General features: G+C 45.1%; 1 protein-coding gene and 1 pseudogene across 1 annotated transcript in view; one reads left to right on the forward strand and one right to left on the reverse strand.

Annotated features, from left to right (window-relative positions):
• The window catches only part of ACOXL (acyl-CoA oxidase like), a 288,665-nt gene that overhangs the window by 161,378 nt on the left and 107,666 nt on the right, over positions 1 to 19,621 (reverse strand). The window lies entirely within an intron of this gene.
• On the forward strand, positions 90 to 16,424 carry LOC141571756 (lysine--tRNA ligase-like; annotated as a pseudogene).

The raw sequence follows: 19,621 nt of genomic DNA on the forward strand, positions 1-19,621 counted from the left end.
CTCCGCTTTACTAAGTGTGTGACTTAATTAACAGGATGGAAGCGATATCCGAGAACATATTTCAAAAAAACATTCTCTGCAAGGAGGTAATGCGAATCCTGGTGCTCCTGCCAGACGCACAGGCGGGGCGCTCTCTTCAGCCCACTACGGCTGCCCGGCCACCCCGCACGGAGAAGGTACTGCCCTCATCCTGCCCTGCTCCCACGCCTGTGGGCAGTGCGGTGCCTGGCTCTGAGGCAGCTGTTTCCCATGAACTGAGGCCGTCCTTGGAGCAGCTTATAACGTGGTGCGTCTGGGGCTGTCCCCACAGGCAACGCCTGTAGACCGTTTCACAGCATCCCTCGGCCTGTGGCAGGTCACCCTCTGCCCGATCCTGGGCAGGACTGCATCCTGTCGTGAACACCTCTGACCTTCATGTGGAGTTCTGAAAGAGCATTTCACACACGTGCATGTGTGCACACCCACGCATGCACACAGGCACGTGTGCACACATGCACACCCACACACACGTGTCCAACATGTGCATGCGTGCACACCCATGCACACACTGGCATATACGCACAGGTACACACGTGCTACATTATCAAACAGGCACACCTGTGCTTCAGACACCACTGAAGTGAGGCTATCCACCCAGCACTCAGAGAGGGGAAGCAGCCATCTGTCCTAATTTTTGTTTGCTAAAGATTTCTTAAATATAATTTTATACTTTAGTAATTGTCTTGTACTTTTTAAAGGGCACCATAGTCCTTTCAGTGAATAGGCGTCTAGAATTCATGCCCACACGGCCCTGTCGTGTGGTGGGAGGGGACACACATGTGACAACGGGCACACAGGGCAGCCACTGTGAGCACTATGAGCACAGGCCTGTTCTCTACAAGGGCGGACTCCCCAGGCACAGTCTGCCCCCCACAGATGGCTGTGCGGGGAATACTGCCCCGACGCCACCCACACAGCAGGGCAGGGCAGCACCCCATGAGGCCTGACAGTCTGGGGAAACCTCTCAGCTTCGGCTGGATCGCTGCGGATCCAGTTAAAAATCCACAGACCCAATAATGGTGTCATCATAATGTCAGGCCACTTTACAAATTCCATTTGTCCCCACCCTCCTGACTCTCATTTTTAAATGCTGTGATTATAGTGTAGCTTTTTCTATGGCTGTGTGGCTAAAATCTTGTCGACTAAAAGCAGATGTTGCCATATGTGAGTCACTGTCCTGGGAAACATTGGCACCACACTGGGCGGCGCTGGACGTCCACCAGGGTCAGGAAGGCCAGGCCCAGCCCCTGCGCACACAGCCTGGGACACAGAAGCAGACCAGGTGGTATGAGCAGGAGGGCCCCGTGCATGGGCCCCGCCCACCCACACATCAATTACCGTATTTCCTCTGTGTGGTCAGACCATTTCAGGAGCCTTTGTCCCTGGTGACAGCAAAAGAGGAGACTGATCACAGCACCTTTTAGTTTTCTTTTGTTGAAAAATAGTTACAATAACAATTTTCGACAATGTCCCATCAAATAGCCCATTTTTGAGTTGCAGCCTCAGTCTTAGCCCGGCACACAGCAGACACACGATGTCTGTGTAATGAATGAGTTTTGCTGAGGACGACGGGCAGATGACACAGGCCAAGTGGCTCACTCACGACCTCATGGAGCATCTTTGATGCTAGATCTGCCCCCTGCCTAGTGTGCCTCAGTTTCCCAATTTAGGCACACCTTGTCATCATCCCATTTCCTCTTTAGCCCACACAGTTCAATTGGGGTGACAGGTGCAGAGCAGAAAGAGGCCACCAAAGGTCCAGGTGGCAGGCCTCCCAGTACCTTCTGTCATGCTGATAAGAAGGGGAGAGTTTAGCTAAGGAGCCACGGACAGGCCAGGTGACTTCACAACAGTCTGTCTTGAAAACAAGGAGGATCTGGCAACTCCGGACACCATTCTCATGATGTGACCCCTGGAACACAGAGGCTGCCAACCGCTTGCCTGGGGCCTGGCTGTCCCCTGCATCTAGAATAAATTCAACTTCAGGACCCTCACTGGCTGATTAAGTTCTGTGACCGTGAGCCTATGAACGCACTAGAACTCCCAGAGGGCAAACCAGCTCTGCTCAGCTTACAGAGTGACACCCAGGTGCCGCAGCTGGGCACTCAGGAGCCAACTTTGGCCTTACTTGAGTGTCCCAACTGTTTGTTGATCCCTAAAAAAAATATACCTGCCAAGAAGGACTCCTTGTGGTTAACTGGGTTCAAATTCACCATCAGAGTCTAGCAACCATTGCTAAAAGAGGCCTGCTTCTCACACAGGCTACACCTTCAGGAAAAAGCCACAGACTGGGCTGCCAGCCTCCTACACTGTGTTCCTGCCTGCCTAGCCAACCCTTATAAAGGGGTTGCTGGTATGGTCTTTCCACCAATGGGCTGAGACCTGCCCCATCCAATCAGAGCTGCACAGCTATATCCTCACTTGCATCGTTACTAACCAATCAGAGCAGCTCCATAACAACCAATCAGAATGAACTATTCTAATCAATTAGTACAGTGCTATTTGGACCAATCAGACTGTGCAAATTTGTGTTCCTCATCTGCATAACAATGGACCAATCAGGTACCAGGGCAGGTACTTTCTCTACAAAATGCATCCTCCCCTTTTTCTTTTTTTTTGGGGGGAGGGGAGGGTGAGGGGGCTGGTGGTGTACTTTCTGTTTCCTCTGAAAGCTGCGTTTCCCCGTTTGCAAACTATTCATGTCAACAGTCTCTCCTTTTATGGCACCCCAGATTGGGGACACCTGTTGGCCTTAAATTGATGGCAGTGACCTTTTGTTGACATGTTTTTCCTGCTAAGCCCCTTCAGACATCTTGCCATCCAGGGCTTCTGTCCAGGCAGGGCTCTCTGCCTGCAAGCAACCTCACCCCTAAGGGCCACTTGTTGGTGGCTCAGCCAAATGTCCTCCCCTACTGAGACCGTCCCCTTCCTCAGCACACTCCTCAAAACCCAAACCAGTCTAAGCAGGAAGCTGCTTCAGCTCAGAATGCCCAAGTGTGTCTTCTGCTATTCCTCCCACATGGGAGCACTTTTCCCTTCAAGCTGGCACGTGTGCACCTGTAGTAACCACAGGTTTCGATGCTTTGACATCTGGGCCCTTGCTGACACTGGAGGGACAGTCCCTCCCAGAGCCAGCCAGTTCCTAGAGTGAGGAAATAACTCCTCTCCGAACCCATCTTCCAGCACAAACTAACCAATGCAGAGCCATACCCCCAGCCAATACCTTTGTCTGGCTCTTCCACTCTGGGCCATTGTCCCCAGCCCTAACCTTCCTAGGGCCAGGTACCAGACAACCAGGGACAGCCCCATGTACCAGAACCTTCGAAATTATTCAAATGAGCCAGTACCAACCAGCTTAGCCTGCTGACCGTGCCTCAGCCAGTCCTTCCCGTGGAAACCAGAAACAGGGCTGTCGCCCACGTCTCCCCTCGCTCCCTCGGCTTCCTGACTGCACCTGGGCTTCCTGTGTGACTCTGTGACAGGTGGCTGCCCCCTCCTCCTGGGAACTGTGATAGCAAGTTATCTTCTCAGTGGCAGGCATTTCCTGATCTGTTGGCCTCACCATCCCTGAACAATAATAAAACCTGGGTTTCCAAACAACACTTGGGGCAGGAAGCGCAGCTCACTGAGGGCAGGCCTATCCTGCCATCAGGAGCTCCAGCCTGGCCACGTGTGGGAGCCCAAGAAAGAGGAAGGAAGGGTGACAGAGGGAAGTTCTGACACCTCTCAGTAGCTCCACACAGATCCCTCCTCACATCCCCTCTGCCTGCTCCCCTCCTCGTGTCCCTCTCCTCATGTGCCCCCTCCGCCCACACCCCTCCTCCCATAGCCCCCTCCACACACCCCCTCCACCTGCCCCATCCACATTCCCCCTCCTTACGTCCCCTCCTCACGAGCCCCTCCGCCCACACCCCTCCTCTAGCCCCCCTCTGCCTGCCCCCCTCCTCACATCCCGCGTCTTCATGCCCCCCTCTGCCTGCCCCCCTCTACTGCTCCTTGGAATGCTTGCTTGTTACTCAATGTTCCAATAGAAGAACAGCGAGTGTCTGCATGGGAGCAGTGGGCAGTGAGGACAGGGGTGGAGGACGCAAATATGAGGACCCACCCTGCCACCAGCCCCACCTACCGCTGGTTTGTTTGCCTTGTGCTGGACTAGAAGGAAACAAAGGAGTGGGCAGGAGGCAGCACCCACACTCTTTCCCTCCCTCCCTCTGGCCCAAGACACTGACTATCCCCAAAGCACTGAGCCAGGGTTCCCCCCAGCTTCTCACCCATAAGATGTGTTCTTTGGCTTCTCGGGAGAAAGCATGACTCTAAAAGCTCCTGCCCAGAGATGCACCAGAGGTCATCCCACAATGGTCACCATCTGCCCCCAAGCTGGCAGCCTGGCTCCAGCAGAGGCAGCAGAGAAAGGGGCCTCAAGACGGTGCCCTGAAAGGGTATGGTCAGTGCAGGAACCCTGCCTGCCACTTTGTGGTCACCCTCTGATTTATGCTCTCGGGCCCTAGCTGACCACACTGGGGACCATGAGGGTGCAGGCCCATCCTCGGGTTGCATGTCCTGGCAAGCTGCCCTGGACAAGGTCACAGGCCTGCAAGCCTGCAGCTGGTCAACATCCCCGCCTGCCAGACGTCCTAACTGCTCCATGTCACCATCCATACGCACAAGCTCCTTCCTGTCCTCTTCCTCTGCTGGGTTACTATTTTTCTTTAAAACACATGTAAAGGCTATATTTTTCTCTGTAAACATAATTTTTATTTCAGCGCCGAGAAAAACCTCAAAGTCACTGAGCTTGAATTCTTCATAGTCTTTAAAAACAAGTGACGTGTATATGCATGGCATCCGTGTGAGGACAAAGCTGGAGCTCTGAGCTGCTGGGGATGATGCCCTTTAAAATCATAGATCTGAAAAGCCATTTCTGGATCCCAGCAACTCGTAAGGAAGAGAGGAAACGTTTATTTTGGGTTGTTTTATTTCATTCCCACTCAATTTCGAACACGGCTGCTTAAAGCAACATTCATGGGAAGTGACACAGCTATTAATCACCAGCACAGCTACTGCACACGCAGCCTCTGCGGCAGCCGCGTGCCCACCTTCCCCACGCTCCCTCCTCTCTTCTCCCAACGGAGGCCAGTGACCTACTAAAAAGAGAATTGCTTCGTGTGTTTCCTGCTCTGCGGCATCATTGCATCAGTCTACTCTGAGTGACATCCCGTCATCGAAAGAAGGAGAGGAGCTTCTTGGCCAGGCCTCCACTTTCACCTCAAGACTTCTTGGGGTACAAGCTGTTTTGTAGGCATCCATGCTGCCAGAGGGAGGGAAGACAGAACACTCACCCTTCACTGTCCACGTGCTGACCTCTGCAGACAAAAGCTGAGCAAATCCCTGGGCACAGGCCACATTCCTTGTGGCCTCCTTCCCTCATCAATAACTCAGCCACAAGCAGGATTTAAGGGAGCCTGTGAGAGCCCCACAGCTAGACCACTGCACCTCATTCCCACTGACTCAGGTGGAGACCCTCCCACCTCTCAGTGAGCCTAAGCCTTTCTGTTCCTGTGTCTTCCCCTTCTCTGGGATGGCTTGGACATTGAAGCTCAGAAAGAAAATATGTACAAAGCAGGCTATTTTACGCCACTGGGTGGACCAGGCAGATTTGGTCCAGCTGGCCAACCAGGATGCAAAATGTTGGCTGCTTATTATCAAGCGATGCATGCAACGGACACCCAACTTCTAGCCCCAAGCCTCAGCACACCCAGCCCAACCAATCCCTTGGATCAAGTTTGGGACCTCAGAAGGGCCAGCCTGCACACAACTCTTCCTATATGTTTTTTTAAAAAGTTGAACATTCAACGGTTTGCCCTTGGGCTTTGACAAAGCAACCCTGACAAAGCATTGAAATATCAGACGCAACATGTCACATCACCATGTTTTAGCTGTCATACTTCAAATGTATGCATGTGTGTGTGGCATATAGGTAAATGTTCCTTTAATTGTAGTCCAAATTGTGATTAATATGTAAAACAGCCCCAAGGAAAAGCTCTCAGAGTGCCTTTCCAATCCTGCAGGATTCCCAACAAATAACGTGTACCTTCCAGATGCCTTTCTTTCTCCCAGCCCTCAACAGTCCAACCTTCCACAGACTAGACTAGACAAGTCCTCAGGGGTTGTGATGGGTCAGTGATGAGGACACTTTTTAAACATGAGAATATTTCAGAAATAGAAAGAAATGAAGGTGCTTTCCTGTCAGTGTCGAAAAGTCTATATCAAGAACAGGGAGTCACCCCGAACTCGCAGACGCAAACATAGGGCCCATGTTTTCTTGGCCAGACTCTGCAGACAGAAGGAGCCTTTGCCATTCATTTTCCTCTTTCTCAAGGGTCACACCAAATCAAGGTACCAGGAACATAAATGTCCTCCCCAACAAGAAATCTGTGGGTCACAACGCAACACGAAACCCGTGGGTCTCACCCCAACACGAAACCCGTGGGTCTCACCCCAACACGAAACCCGTGGGTCTCACCCCAACACAAAAGCCGTGGGTCTCACCCCAACACAAAACCCGTGGGTCTCACCCCAACACGAAACCCGTGGGTCTCACCCCAACACGAAAGCTGTGGGTCTCCTGCTGCGGTGCCCGGTGGGGCCGCCATTCTGCAGACTGTCTACCCAGCCACAACACTGAGTAGTGCCACGCGGAGCAGGCAGCTGACCCACAGGGCTGGGAGCCAGGACACATGCTCCCACAAGCAGATGGATGGCCCCAGTGGAGACCCCAGAGCCTTCAGACAAGGGACACCACAGGCAGAGGAACCTGCTGTGCTGTCTCCAGGTCTGCACTGAGCGGGGCACTTCTGGACAACCTTACAAACCTGGGTGATAACCCGTGTCACCCTGCCCTTCAACAGCCAGTAGTGAGGCAGGCCTGGGTCGCCTGGATCTGACAGTTGGCCAATTCCAGCTTCTTTGAGGGTTCAGTGACACAAACAAGAGTGGGTCTGACCCAGCACACAAGGGCTCTGACCCCTCACAATGAACACCAGCAAACCGGCTGCCTCACTGTTGAGTTTGCTCTGGATACTCTTCTGGTGCCTAATGCTGCCCGAGTGAGGCCGTCCTGGGACCAGGTCAGCATCACGTCATCACGTCACCCCAGGCGTCACAGGGGGCGGGAGGCAGGAGGTGGTGGTAAAAACCCAGGCTGTGGATCAGACCCCCTGGTGTACACACAGACTCTGACACCTGCTGTGTTATCCTGGGCAACTGACACAAACCTGCTGTGCCTCAAATTTCTCAGCTGTAAGACGGGGCTGGCCATGATGGTGAGGGTCAAGTGACATTTGCCGGACACATAGTAGGTACTCAAGGTGTGGCCGCTGTCATCCTCACAATCATTACCATTGTCCCCAGCCCCTAGGATTACCCTCCATTCTACTCATCCTTGATCTAGAAAAGCCATTTAAAAATTTCCCAAAAGAAGCGCTCTTTCTTCTTCTTTAAGCTGAACAAAGCACTAACTTTTTCTGCATCACTAAAACTGTTACAGAAAGTTTCAGGGTAAAGAGGAAAGTCTCTTCCACCCAACCTTAAAGGCAATGAAACTGCTGACAGAGAAGAAAACAGGCTGCCTATTGATGTATGTGTGTGTGTGTGTGTGTGTGTGTGTGTGTGTGTGTGTGTGTGTGTGTGTGTTAAAAGCATAGGAAGCTTCCTAGAAGCACCCGCCCCTTTTATGTACCCAGAAACACCAACCGACTCTCTTCTTCTCAAATTCCAGGGAGGGATAAGAATTTTGTCTCTGAACAAAATAAAGCTGGAAAAGGTGCTGGCAACCTTCGCGTTGCCATAGAAGCAGCCGCTTCCTTGCATAGTCAATCCGCCTACCCTAGAGAGGAGTCTAAGCGTTGTGCACGTGGTCCCCACACAAGGGAAATTACTTTACTTTTCAGAATTACAGCCTTAGTGATACGTGTGAGTGACACGGTGGTTAATCTTAGTCGTTGGAATTGTGATTCCTTGAGATTCCTCCTTTTAAAAACTCGTGTCCTAATGAATGCAAAACAAAATTACAGTGGTGGGAGACACGGAGCCATGAGTTATAGCTGAGACTGCCTGCGGTGGGCTAATGACTCCACTGAGGAATTATTTTCGTATTTTAAAAAATTGTATGCAGGGAGAAGTCTTCCATCATCAGCACCACTGCAGAGATCCTGCAGAGCCCCTTTGCTGCAGCCAGGAGAGTGAGGAAGCAGGACGGCAGCCCCGGGACAGCCAGCACTCCCTTCTCTTCTCCCCTCCATCCTCCGGCAGGTGCAGGGTCTGTGTGCATCTTGCTGCCCCACAGCCAGCCAGAGCCTGCCACACCCCGGAGGCTGCAAGCCTGACCACGTGTGTGTGCAGTGAGAGCAAAGAGGCAGACACTGACGCCCCAACACGCGCCAGGTCCCCCTCACTGAGCATGAGCGGCAGATGAAAGCCACCTTAGGGCTGGCACCCACTTCCTAATGCTTCAGGCTGGCTTTAGATTGTCCCTGACGATGGGACATGTCTGAGGACTTACGGGTTGGCTGCTGCCTCCACTTTCCCTCTTAATCCACAGCCTTAAAGGTAAAGGGTGCTCTGTACACTCTTAAAACAACGGCAGAGTCGTTCAATCCATTAACATGGTGTGCCCTTGCGTGTCTTTAGATCATCTCTCATCAATGTTTTGTAGCTTTCAGCATGTTAGTCCTGCACCTGTTTTGTTAAATTTGCACCTATTTCAATTTTTATGAACAACTGCAAATCGTACTGTATTTTAAATTTTGGTACCCTTGTGTTTGTTGCTAATATATAAAACTACAGTTGATTTTTTGTTATGTATCCTGTGACCTTGCTGAACCCTCTTCTTATTTGTAGCACTTTTCTGGAAATAACTTGGGATTTTCTATATAAACAATTATACCATCTTATGAAATAATAGAAAATATACATATTGGTCTTTGACTCCAGTTCCTGGCACAGAGCTCCTGAAACCCTTGTAATTTCCTGGGTGACAGGCCTGTCTTTTGTTCTAATGAGGTGACTCTGGGAGGGCTCGTGGATCAACCCTGGATGAGGGCTGGTCGCCCAAAAGACCACCTGAAGCTTGGGATTTTCAGCCCCAACCTCCCTCCTCCCGCTATTCTCCAGAGAGGAAGAGGGGCTGGAAACGGAGTTAACGATGGGTCATACCTTCACCATGAAGCCTCCATAAAGTCCCAAAGTATGGGGTTCAGAGAGCTTCCAGGCTGGCGAACACACCCACACCAGGAGCTCCACGGGGACTGAAGTTCCTGTGTGTGCTCAGGAACCTCCCAGACCCCGTCTTGTGTGTGTCTTCATCTGACTGGTCACTGTGGCCTTCATCCTGTCCTTTAGTAAGCATGTTTTCCTGAGTTCTGTGAGCTGCTCCAGCGAATTACTCAAACTGAGGAGGGGGTCATGGTGACCTCTGATCCGCAGCTGGTTGGCCAAAGCACAGATGATAACCTGAGGTTACAAGTGGTGTCTGAAGTGGGGGCAGGGGACAGTCTGTGGGACTGAACCCTTAGTCTGCAAGAATTGACGCTGTCTCCAAGTAGTGTCAGAACTGAGTGAAATTATGGCACTCAGAGAGAAATTGTGGCTGGCATCAGAGACTGTAGTGAAGTGTTCTGTGTGAGCTGTGAAAGAGATTCACACACACACACACACACACACACACACACTAAACAGTAGGGAAGAACAGGGTTTTTCCCTACATAGGAAAGAAAAAATTGAGTTTTTCCTTTTCTACATCTGAATATAGGAACAGTTTTATTACTTCCTTCCCAATATATGTGGCTTTATTTCTTTTTCTTGCCTTATTGCACTGGCTACAAGTGCTATCACTATAGTGAATAAGAATGGTGAGAGCGGACACCCTTGCCTTGTTCCCAGTCTTACGAAGGGAGCATCCAGTCTTTCACCATCTTTATGTTTTCCTTATGTGCTCTTTATCAAATTGAGCACATTTATCACTATTTCTATTTGAAAGAGAGTTTTTATCAAGAATGTATGTTGAGCCTTTCAGGTGGTACGTGGGGCTTAGGTAAATGTGGAGGGCGGTGAGCCCAAACTGAGCTAAAGAGTCACTTGAAACTTGAGAAGAAGGTAGAGAGAAGTAGGCTGAGAAGAAGGAGCTCAGTGAGGGAGAACTAAACCAGGCCAATGCTGTTGCCACCAACCACACCACTGATAAATATGTGGGTGCCAAGGAAGACAGCCTGGACCCAAGCCAATATGAGATCCGCAGCCAAGCAGTCCACCAACTAAAGGTCAACGGGGAAGACCCACACAAGGTCCATGTAGACATCTTGCTCACTCACTTCATCCAGAATACATCACCTACAGCCTGGGAAACACCTGAGTGACATCACCTTAAAGGTGGCAAGTAGGATCCATGCCAAAAGACCTTCTGGGGAAAAGCTCATCTTCTGTGACCTTCGAGGAGAGGGGGTCAATGTGCAAGTCACGGCCAATCCCAGGAGTTACAAATCAGAAAAAGAATGTATTCAATCAATAACAAACTGCACTGGGGAAACATAATGGAGCTCAGGGAAGTCCTGGGAAAACCAAGAGGATGAGCTGAGCATCGTTCCCTATGAGACTGCACTGCCATCTCCTTCCTTGCATATGTTAGTTCATCTTCACTTTGGCCTCAAAGACAAGGAAACACGATATTGTCAGCAATACTTGAACTTGATCCTGAATGATTTTGTGAGGCAAAAATTTATCGTCTGCTCTAAGTCATCACATATATAAGAAGTTTCTTGGATGAGTTGGGATTCCTAGCGGCTGAAACTCTCATGATGAACATCATCCCAGGGGGAGCTGTGGCCAAGCTTTTTACTACCTACCACAGTGAGATGGACATGGATTAATGTTACGAGAATGCTCCAGAACTGTACCATGAGATGCTGCTGGTTGGAGGCATTGACCAGATTTATGAAATTGGATGCCAGTTCCAGCATGAAGGAGTTGATTTGACTCAAAGTCCTGAGCTCACCACCTGTGAGTTTTAGATGGTATTCGCAGACTATCACAATCTCAAGGAAATCACGGAGATGATTTCAGGGATGGTGAAGCACATTACAGGCAGTTACAAGGTCACCTACCATCCAGATGACCCTGAGATTGACTTCACCCGACCCTTCAGAAGAATCAGCATGGTAGATGAGTGGCCAGAACTAACCTCTACGAGACTGAAGAAACTTAAAAAATTCTTGATGACATCTGTGTGGCAGACACTAAATGCCCGCTACCTCAGACCACAGCCTGGCTCCTTGATAAGCTTGTTGGGGAGTTGCTGAAATTGATATGTGTCAATCTTACAGTCATCTGTGATCACCCACACGTAATGAACCCTTTGGCCAAATAGCACCTCTCTAAAGAGGGTCTGAGCTCTTTGAGCTGTTTGCCATGAAGAGGAAAATATGCAATGCCTACACTGAGCTGAATGACTCCATGTGGCAGCGGCACCTTTTCCAAGAACGGGCCAAGGCCAAGGCCCCTGGCAAAGATGAGGCCATGTTCATAGATGAAAACATCTGCACTACCCTGGAATACGGGCTGCCCCTACAGCTGGCTGGGACATCGACCGAGACGCCATGGCTCTTACAGACTCCAGTAACATCAAGGAAGTACGTCTGTTTCCTGCCATGAAACCCGAAAACGAGAAGGAAAATGTAGCAACTGCTGATACACTGGAAAGCACAACAGCTGGCACATCTGTCTAGAAAATAGTGGCAAGCCACATAACTCAGGCATCTTTGCATTTCTGCAAAATTGCAATGACTGCAAGGGGATGCTGGTATGTTGCTATCCATTTAACTATCATAGTTCAGTCACCAGAAGTGAGAAAAGGAATGGAGAATTCCTCTTGTACTCCTTGCTACAGAAAAAAAAAAAAAAAAAAGTGTGTTTCTTAAAATAAAAGTATGTTGAATTGTTCAATTGCCTTTTCTGTACCAATTGATAATGATTATGTGGTTATTCTAATATGATGGATTACATTGATTTTTTAATATTAAACCAGCATTGCATCCCTGGAATAAGCCCCACTTAGTCATGCTGTATAATTCTTTTTATATATTGCTCAATTCTATTTACTAAAATTTTACTAAGGATTTTTATGTCTATATTCATGAGGGATGTTGCTTTATAGTTTCCTTCTATTATATTGTCTCTATTTGGTTTGGGAATCAGGATATGACTACCTCCATGAAATGAATTGGAAAGTGTTTCTTCCTCTACTACTTCTAGAAGAGTTGTATAGAATTCGTTTTTTGTTTGTTTGTTTGTTTTTTAATGTTTGGCAGACTTCTCCAACAAAACCATCTGGTCTGGGGATTTTTTAGGAGTTTTTAAATAATTCAATTTTCTTAATAGTTATAGGTTTATTCAAATGTCTTGCATACTGGGCGAGTTATGGTATTTTGTGTTTTTTTGAAGCATTGGTCCATTTCATCTAATGTTTTCAGGTTTATATGTAAAGTTGTTCCTAGTATTCTCTTATTACCCTTTTGGTATTTTCAGTGTCTACAGTATTATCCTCTATTTCATTCCTGATATTAGGAATTGGTGTTTTCTCCCTTTTTTCTTTGACAGTCTTGTTAATTATATTAATCTTTTCAAAGAACCAGCTCTTTGCTTTATTCTCTATTGTTGTTCTGTTTCAATTTCATTGATTTCTGCTCTTATATTTATTATTTCATTCCTTGTCCTTCCTTTCAGCTTATTTTATTCTTTTTCTAGGTTAAAGGAGAGCTTAGATACTGATTTGAGGTTTTTCCTCTCTACTGGTGTATTCATTTAGTGCTATAACTTTTGCTCTTAGAACTGCTTCAGCTATGTCCCACAAATTTTGATATATTGTATTTTCATTTCCATCCAGTTCAATGTATTTTTTAAATTTTTTCTTGAGAATTTCTCTTTTTAATATGGTTATGTAGAAGTGTGTTGTTTGTTTTGGAAGAATTTGGAGACTTTTTTTCTGTTATCTTTCTGTTAGTTTTCTAGCTTGAATCCATTGTGGTCAGAGAACATACTCTGTGTAATTTCAATTTTAATAATTTGTTGCAGTTTCTTTTATGTCACAGGATATGGTCTATTTTGGTAACGTAGTGTAGGCATTTGAAAGGAACGTGGACTCTGTTTTTGTTTGGTGGAATGTTCTATAAATGTCAGTTAGATCCTGTTGGTTAGTGGTGTTGTCGAGTTTTTCTACATCATTGCTGATTTTCTGTCTAGTTGTCATATCAATTGTTGAAAGATGGATGTTGAAGTCTCTCACTATAATTGTGGATTGGTCTATTTCTCCTTTCGGTTCTGCCACATTTTACTTCACATACACAGTTAAGGTTGCTACATCTTTTTGATGAATTGACCCTTTTCATCATTATTGAATGTCCTTCCTTGTCTCTGGCAATTTTCTTTTCTCTGAAGTCTACTTTATATGAAATTAATATAGCCACTCCTGCTTTTCTTTGCAAGATATATTTTTTCTATCATTTTCCATTTTATATTATTATATTTGAAGTGAGTTTCTTCTGGACAGCATAGAGTATGGTCATGTTTTTTTTAATCCACTTTGCCAAACTCGGTTTTTTAACTGAATTATTTAGACCACTTACATTTAGTGTAATTATTGATGTATTAGGACCTAAATCTGACCTTTTTTTTTTTTAATTGTTTCCTCTGTTTTTCACTTCTCTGTTTTATTTTTCTTGCCTTTCTTTAGGTTATTTGAACTTTTTAAAAATTACATTTTGGTATGTAGTGTTCATGAGTGTATCTCTCTGTATAGTTTCTTCAGTGGTTGTTCTAGGTATGACGTTATGTCTACATTACTTATAGCCTACTCGTGTCATCATTTTACCAGCTTAAGAGAAGTACAGAAACCTTACCTCTCTAGCATCCCTTTACCCTCCTCTGTGTATAACATAATTGTCTTAAATGTTTACTCTACTTTCATTTAGAATCATATCAGACTGCTGTAACTTTAGCTTCAAATGTCAAACATAATTTAGAGAATTCAAGAGGAAAAGAAAACTCTATTGCATTTATCTATAATTTTTTAAACATGCTCTTCATTCCTTCCCAATGTTCCAAGTTTCCTTCTTTTATTGTTTCCTTTCTGTTTAGAGAATTTTCTTTAGCTATTCTTTTAGGATAAGTCCGCTGACGACCAATTCTTTTAGTTTTCATTCATCTGAAAATGTCTTGATTTCCTTTTCGTTCCTATGTGACACTTTTGCTGGCAAATGATTCTAACCTGATAGTTCCTGTCTCTCAGTATTTGAAAAATGTCATGCCTCCTTCTGGCCTCCATAGTTTCTCATGATAAATCTATGATTCAAATTGTTTCTCTCTCACTGATTTCAAGATTTTTTCTTTATCATTAGTTTTCAAGTTTCACTATAATGTGTGTTGGAGTGACTTTCTATGGGTTTACCCTCTTTGGAATTTGCTCAGCTTCTTGAATCTGTAGGCTATGTCTTGTGACAAATTTGGGGAGTTTTCAACCATTATTTCTTTGAGTGCTTTTTCAGCCCTACTCTGTCTCATTTTCTTCTGGGACATCAGGAAATGAATGTTAGATCTTTTATTATAGCCCCACAGGTTCCTGAGGCTCTGCTCCTTTTTAACAAATTTTTATTAGTCTATTTTCTATATGTTGTTCAGATTGGGTAATTTCCATTGTTTTATCTTCTAGTTCACTGATTCTATCCTCTGTTCCCTCCATTCTGTTGTTGAGACCATCTACTGAGATTTCTATTTAGGTTATTGTATTTTTCTGTTCTAATGTTTCCATTTGGTTCTCTTTTATAGCTTCCATTTCTTTGCTTAGACTTTCTATTCTTTATCAATACTTTCTATTTTTTCATATTTCAAGTTGTTTGTAATTGCCCTTTAAAGCATTTTTATGATGACTGCTTTAAAATATTTTTTCAGATTATTCTAACATCTCTGTCATCTTGGTGTTGGCATCTACTGATTACCTTTTTCTTCATTCAGTTTTTTTCTTCCTGGTCCTTTGTGTGACAAGTGAGTTTTGATTGAAACAGATACATTTTCATGTTATATTGTGAGACTCTGGATCTTATTTAAATCTTCAGCATTTTTCTGACACTAAGTGGCAGGGAAAGGAGTCATTGCTGACCCGTGGAGATAGAAGTATTATTCCCACACCCAGTGATGGGGATGAGTTCCTCATTATTGTTGAGTAAAGATGGGGGTTCTGGCTCCCCACAGAGTCCCCACTGACAGGGCAGTGGGTGGAGTGTCATTACTGCTGAGTGGCAGTGAAAGTTCTAATTTTCCACTTGGCTTCCTCTGACACCACCACAGGGGAAGGTGGGAGGAGGTGCTGGGTGAAGACAGAGGTCCAGTCTGTCCACATGGTCTCCACTGACCCCACAGGGGTATGGGGCTGTATCCTCCTGCCAGGGGTGAAAGTCTCAGTTCCCTGCTTGGCCTTCTTTGACAACACCATGGGGGTGCAGTTGGGGCACCTCATTACAGCATGGGCTGGGCAGAAGTCTAGGCTCCCCATTTGGTCTCTGCTGGCACGGGAGGGGTGGGGCCACAGTGCTTTTTGTGGCATTTGACTAATGTACAACAATATTATCTAAAAGTTTTCTGTCTTGCTAAGTGTCCTTTCCTACTCCTTTAGCTAGAGAAAGCAGACTTGGTTGGGAATATTTTTTTTCTGGTGTTTCTGGGTTGTCAGCTTCATCAGTTCCCAGTCTGGGATCGATGAGGCAAAAAGGAAACGAGATTTCCCACGATGCTATTCCTGGGGCCTCAAGGTCCTTGCTGGTCTGCTTTCTTGTCTCCACCTTTCAGAGTCTTCTTATGTTTGTTTCACATGTAATGTCCAGGCCGTTTAGTTGTCCTTAGTGGGACGAATAGGGAAAAGTACGTCTACTCCAGCTTCCTAGAAGTATAAATCCTATTGTAAGTTTCTAAACATATTTAGATTTGAATTTTAGTAAGTTCATCTGGCAGAAGTGTGATGACTGACTGATAACAATAGATTTATTTAGCTTCCATATACATAAAGAGAAATAGAGAGAGACAAAAAGAGAAAGACAGCAGGTTATGCGTTGATGTTAATATATATGTCATATTTCCTTCCTTTTAAAAATCTCTTATAGATGTAGTACTGATTTAATAATAAGCTATCATGAATAAGGAGATAGTACATGTAAATGTATACAAAATTACAGACACCTCAATGTTGCAAAAACTAGAAAGTACAAGTATGTGTGTTACTATCAATGGATAATGAATATCTCCAACATATATTATAATAGTATATTCAATTAGCAATATATCATGAAGAGTTCTATATCCTGCTTTTCTACTTACCTAATAATATTTCATTGTAAATATCCTTGAAGTCACCATTTTAATGATTTCCTTAAGGTGAATTTCTAGAAAAAAAACTACTACTGGATAAAAAAAAAAAAAAAATATTTAACCCTTTTAAAGCCCTTGACACATCACCAATTCAGTTTCCAGAAAGATTGTATCAATTTTTATTCCTTCTCCTAGTGTATAAGCTCGCCTGTCTTAAGACATTTTACTAGAGCTGAGTATTATTCTTTCAAAAGTTTTTGCTAATTTAACAAAGTAAAAAATTATCTGATTTTAACTTGCTTTCCTTTGATCACTAATAATTTAGTTTGTTTACATATTCATTAGCCATGCATATGTCTTCTTCAAATTGTTATATATTGTTCCCATTTATATACTCTGATGTTAGTATTTTTCTTATTTATTTATAGAGAGTTTTTATATAGGAAGGAAATTAAACCATTTTCAGTCATATTTGTTTAGATATTCCTCTACTGTGTCACATTTTTAGCTTTTGAAATCAGTAGATCTTTAATTTTTACATAATCACTTTAATCTAACACTTTTGCTTGGGGATTTTTTTTTCCTATTAGAAATGTTTTTTAAACTACACAAAAGGATGAGTCATTTTTTTCCTTCATCTGTGTTATTTTGTGGTTTGTTTTAACTTTAGAGATAAGCAAAGGTGAGAGATGCAGGTCTACCCCAGTGAGATACAGGAATAAATCTACTAACACAGTTAACTGTAGCAAGTGCCACCAGGCTGACCTGACCCAAGAAGAATCTGTGAAGGTGAACAGACTCTGGTTCATATCTGCTTAAAATAGCCATTCCCTGGTCCCAGACAATTCCCTTGATCTTCCTCCTCCAATCAAGTTGGCAGACAAGTCCTTGCTTTAACCTCTCTCCCACTTTATTCTCTAATCTGCCAGGAAATTAATGCAAGCCCCGAGCCTCCCTAAACACAGCCTTTTCCAAGCATCCTTTTTCATCTTTGATTTTCAAATTGAAATAATATGTAAAAGCAAACTTTGCTATTCTGTTGGCAACAGAGTATGTGCCTTCAAGGAATATTTATTTTAGGAAAACAATCTCTTTGAGTGGGTCTGTATTGTAATAACCACCCCTCCCAACAGAAACTAAACATGTCATTGTCCATCTAACAGTTTCTATCTACCCAGTCCTTGGGCCTCATTTATATCCAGCATCTGAATGTCAGTTGTCAGATGAACACATCTGTCCTTAAAGCTCCAACACAGCAATGAAAAGTTCCCTCAGCTGCAAAGAACCCGCCCCCACCCCCCACGTCAGTTTGCTGCCCTCGGCCCCAAATGGACCTGCATGGTGCCTATTACACGTGCAGTTTCCCAGGGATCCGTCTCAGGGTATTCGTCCTTCGCCACCCAGATTTCATTACCACACTTTGCCCAAGAATGTCTGCCTAATCTGTTACCTGGCTCCTGCCCTCTTCCTACCCCAGGGAGCATTCCCAAAGGGCAGTGCCGTCATCTGGGTTATGACAAGCCCATCTCATTTCTTTGTACTGATGTATCCTTGCAAATAATTGAAAGTCTAAAAGAAAATAACCCCACGGTTGTTTTCTTTACAAAAAACATTTCCAAAGTTAACAATTTATTATGCCTGTGACAAAAATAATTCATCGGCTTTGCAAGGAGACTGCCTGGAAATAAACTTCCACAAGGTCATTTGAGTTTTTGTGTATGATCTTAGGAAACTGGAAATTATCCAAATCATGGGGTGCCAAAGAATACAACACAAGGTGCAGCCCTGGTGAGCGCATTGCTCAGAGGTGCGGGACGCGAGTGCTGGTTGGACCCCGAGAACCTGCCGGGCTTCAGGAGGCCAGGGTCCCTGCACCACCTCTCCCAGGTCTGAACCTGAGACAACTGCACACTTGTGAACTTGGCTCATAAAGGAAAAACCTATGTCATCCCTGGCTGGATGCCACCACTTTTGCTGACCCACACACCATGGGCTGATACCCAAACACTTTCATTAACCACTGAGTAATCTGTCACACCAGATTGAAACAAGATTCAACAATGCTCTCTCGATAAGAGATACACTTTAGATTCAAAGACACAAATAAGTTCAAAGTGAAACAATGAGAACAGATACATCATGCAAACAGCAACCACAGAGCGGGAATGGATATACTAAAATTAGAAAATAGACTTAGAAACAAAAATCTTAGAGATGCAGAGGAACGCTTTATAATTGTCCTTTAGGTGTGCAGATTAGAAAGGAAGAAGTAAAGCTATCTCTGTTTGCAAACGCCATGATTTATATAGAGAAAATCCTAAGGAATCCACTAAAAATCTGTTGGAACTAAAAAACTAGTTCAGCGAGGTTGCAGGATATAAGACGAACATGCCAAAATTAATTTTACGAGATGTGATCAAACAATATGGTGAATGTTTAAATTAAAAAATTTATTACAGTAAAAGTCATATTGCCTTTAACATCCCTCAAAATACTCATCCTTGCTTCAAACACACTTATCCCATCATTCTTGCCACTTTCTGAAGTTCTGGAAGTCCTCTTTCGTGAGTGTCTTTAGTTGCACTGTCGTGGCTGCATGGATGTCCTGAATCATTTTGACTTTGGGGAAGAGCCAGAAGTCGCACGGTGCCAGATCCGGTGAATAAGGTGGATGAGGACACACCGTAATGTTTTTCTTTGACAGAAATTGCCATATAGCAGAAGCGATGTGACACCGGAGTGTTGTCATGATAGAGGATGATTTATGGCATATTTTAAAACACACTTTATTTCAATGGTAGCTCACACATGACAGCACCGAACAAGTTGAAACAGTTGAAACTTGTCACACCCTGTTACTAAGGTTCGACATGCCACTTCCCGTATTGAAGTTCCCTGCCTTTCTTTTGGATGGCACTCGGCAGCAGCGTGCACCATATTTATTGATCACAATGGAAAGGCTCCACCATGTCACACATCGCTTCTGATACAGTAATTTCTGCCAAATAAAAACATTTACCTTATTCACTGGATCTGGCACCGTGCAACTTCTGGCTCTTCCCCAAAGTCAAAATGACCATGAAAGGTAAACGTTGTGAATCGATTCAAAACATCGAGGCAGCTACGACGGCACAACTAAAGACACTCACGAAAGAGGACGTCCAGAACTGCTTCAGAAAGT

Source organism: Rhinolophus sinicus, linkage group LG05 (genome assembly GCF_036562045.2).
Source record: "Rhinolophus sinicus isolate RSC01 linkage group LG05, ASM3656204v1, whole genome shotgun sequence".
Taxonomy (NCBI): domain Eukaryota; kingdom Metazoa; phylum Chordata; class Mammalia; order Chiroptera; family Rhinolophidae; genus Rhinolophus; species Rhinolophus sinicus.